Here is a 3,913-nt window from a genome sequence, read left to right on the forward strand (position 1 = left end):
GACAGAAAGGATGCTTTTTAAGAGAACCAGCCAAATTTGAATTGTTGTCCAGCAAGAATTTTGCATGATCTTACTGGACGATGTATCTCGCTTTTGCAAGATTGTGCCAAAATCTTGCAAGATCTTGCACAATAACCGTTCCATCTTGCACAATGACTTTTTATATTGCAAACATGTAAATTAGCTGATCAAAATTTTGTGTTTTTTTTCCATCAGTTTTATTTTGTAAATATCACACAAAAACTATAAAGAAGAGTAAAAGACTTAAAAGATACTATAAAGTAGAACAATGGTTCAATGGTTTTCGAAGGAAAAGAATTAAAACATAAATGCAGATGCTGATTTCGAAAAAAATAATACAAAAAAGTTGTTTTGAACTGAAAAAATGATTAACGGTAATTCAGTAGTTTTAACCGTATTCATCTTCATCTTAATATATATATATATATATATATATATATATATATAAATATATATATTTATATATATATATATATATATATATATATATATATATAAATATATGTTGCAAGCCCTGGCATTTGCACGAGTACTGAATAAATATTGTCAGATATTTTTTGGTTTTGGACTAAGAAAGCAAATATTTAGAAGCTACAATTTTAGTACTTCCAAGTTTAAAAATAAACCTCTTTTGTGTTAAACAAAAATTTAAAAGCGTGAATGGAGGGCTGGTTTTTTGCACTTATTTTACAGAAGCGACAAAATATAATTGCAGATGCTGATTTCGAAAAAAATAATACAAAAAAGTGTTGTTTTGAACTGAAAAATTGATTTACGGTAATTCAGTAGTTCTAACCGTATTCTTCTTCATTAATATATATATATATATATATATATATATATATATATATATATTATATACATATATATATATATATATATATATATATATATATATTATATATATATATATATATATATATATATATATATATATATATATATATATGTTGCAAGCCCTGGCATTTGCACGAGTACTGCATAAATATTGTCAGATATCTTTTTGTTTTGGACTAAGAAAGCAAATATTTAGAAGCTATAATTTTAGTACTTCCAAGTTTAAATATAAACCTCTTTTGTGTTAAACAAAAATTTGGGTGGACGTGAGTGGAGGGTTGGTTATTTGCAGTTATTTTAAAGAAGCGACCAGTCAAGCCGGTCCAAAATTTAAGCGCTTTTGCCCATTTAAAAAAAGTCTCCGGAAAAAGTAATTAAAAGCTAGCATAATTTTTGTTTTTGTTTAAATTTCAACTTGGATAAAAATTGAAAAAATTGACAAGGAATATTTTATAATAATTGTGCATAAACTTGAGATACTCTACTCGTTCAAGAGAACTCAAAAGAGCTGAATTGAAAAGAGAATCCCGAGTTCGGGAGCCCAAGATTAGTAATAAAGGCTGACTAGAACCTCAACGGGGGGGGGGGGGGGGCATTTACTGTAGATTGAGAGATTAGAACGGGGGGCATATTTGTTTTAGGTTATTTGCAGTAAAATATCCCTTTCTTGAGGGGTACATTTTACTGAAAATAACTTAAAACAGACGTGTCCCCACCGTTGCAAGCTCTCAATCTGCAGTAAATGTCCCCTCCCACCCCCGTTGAGGATCAAGTCAGCCTTTATTATTACTTTTTGGATCACAACTCGGGTTTCTCTTTTAAATTCCCCTCTTGGTAAAATGGCTAGCTCACTCAGTTTGCAAAAAAATGCAACTGCAAATTTAGTACTGGTCGATTTTCACAGCAGTTAGTCCTGCTTAAATGACCCCTAACACAGCTAAAAAACGGCAGCTATTTTTAGTTGCTAGGAGAACTTTTAATTTCAACACCTGGTTTCCAAATTTGATCAGCATAACGTCCGCCTTGTAAAGTCACGTTTTCTTCTTCCACTTCAATTTGGAGTCGATTGTCAAACCAGTTAAGAGTCAAATCCACCACCGCTTTCAATTCCCCCTTGGATGGATTGAATTCCGCCGCCGAGACAAGGATCGAGGCGTTTACACGATCCGGGATTCCGGTTCCAATCGAGGGTCGCAACCTCCTGTCATAATTGGACAGAAGTTGATTGAGCGCGGTGCTCATCTCTGAAAATTTTGGGCTATTTTCATCCATGACGTCAGCCCTCCGCGTGCGAGAATTTTCAGTCCACTCAGCATGAATGATGAGGAAAAGTGCTAATATTAGGGTTAGCAACGAAAGCGATATTCTGGGCATTTTAAGGTGAAGTGTTTTTAAAGTTCAGACAAGTTTGATATCTTTCGACTTTTGAGAGCTAACAGTAACCAAGATTTATAAGGTTATTTTGGTACGTCAAGACTTATAGAGATTATTTTAAGTTAAATTGATAGATCAGGTTGGGTCTTAGATAAGGAAAGAGTGCTTGAGTTCTTGCAGAGCGTTTATTGATAACAAGTTCTTCTTCAACTCTTCTTCAGTAAAACCTTCTGCAATAAAACTTCTCTGAAGATAATCAAACCTGAATCTGTGGTTGTATTTGAAGTTCAGCTGAGCAGGATTTGAATTGCAGCACAAGAAACTCAAACCTACACATTGATAACAGAAGAGTGAAACAAAACTTTCTTTGCGGGTTTCTCTCAAATATACTGATTTTAAACCATTTTTTTTTTTACAAACAAGACGGCTCGAGCGAGTCTGCGTGTCACAGGAAGTTATAACATAGTCCGCAAAAGAAAAACCCAAAAATTAAGCCACTGCTGCAAAAGTTGCAATCAGAAAAGAAGGTGCGATAGAAGAACAGATTTTGTAAGAATGGCATAACAAACATTGATTCAGTCGGAAATTTTTTGACTTCCATGAGCAATTTCTTCTCCGCCGTTTTCAGAAATTAGCGCAATTTTATTCCACTTTGTGATTTAGGATGTTTCAAAAGTTTTTTCATTGGAAACTAGGGGATCTTGATTGATTCTAATTGCTTAAAAATTGCTTGTGCCTGCTAAATGCCAGTTTAGCGTACATTTCGCTAACTTTTTTCGTGGTACAATTCTGAAAAAATTTAATGAAAATTTAGATAATTTTTTCGTTTTTCACTTTTTCCTCAATTTTGTCCTCAATTTTCTTCATGCTTATCTTATTAAGAACCTCAAATTAATTTTTTTAGAGAACCTGATGCATCAATATCACATTTCAATATCTTACTGATATTGGTTTCCTGAAACTGATGCTTCTCATATTTTTTAAGGCTATTTCAAAGATCTTTTTCCCTAGTGCTTTTTTCTTTGAATTTGCCTGTTGGGAGTAAATAACTTAACATATTGCAACTGAGTCAAACAGTTTCTTTCTTTCTTTCTAATTAAAATACAAACGTCGCTATTCCCAGGCATCTGTTTCGTTTTTTTTCCTCGAGTTTCATTTTCTGTTCAAATTCTATTTTTTAAGCGAGTTTTCTAGGTAGATTCTCCGCTATAATTTTTTCTAAAATTTGAAATGGCATCATCTTTATTCTAGGCTTCTTTTATTGGATTTTTTGGTAAGTTTCCTTAGAATTTGTATTGGTGCCAGCTTGTTATGGGTTTTTTTAAATAAATATAACAGATAGAAATCTCAATAACAGTTCTAATATTTTTTTTTTCAACTAGTAGTAAATAACCAAAAAATTAACAAACTTCAGAAATCAGATTTCTCATGTTTAGGTTGTCATTAACAACACACAAATCGCAAAACAGAAAATAAAAAATTACAACGCAAAGGTATTTGTGAGTTTTAGACTGACGTCTTGAGTACTATAAGTTTCCATTGAGTCAAAAAAAGCCATCCCCTTGTTGTTGTGAGATTTAATTTTAATAGACTATCAATACTGGCTTTGGAACTCCATCGTAACTTCAAGCCTTTGGGGATTTCACTATCAGTGAAAAATAAAATGAACAGAACTCATTAA

This window comes from Convolutriloba macropyga, chromosome 8, assembly GCF_964194025.1.
Source record: "Convolutriloba macropyga chromosome 8, txConMacr16.3, whole genome shotgun sequence".
Lineage (NCBI taxonomy): Eukaryota > Metazoa > Xenacoelomorpha > Acoela > Convolutidae > Convolutriloba > Convolutriloba macropyga.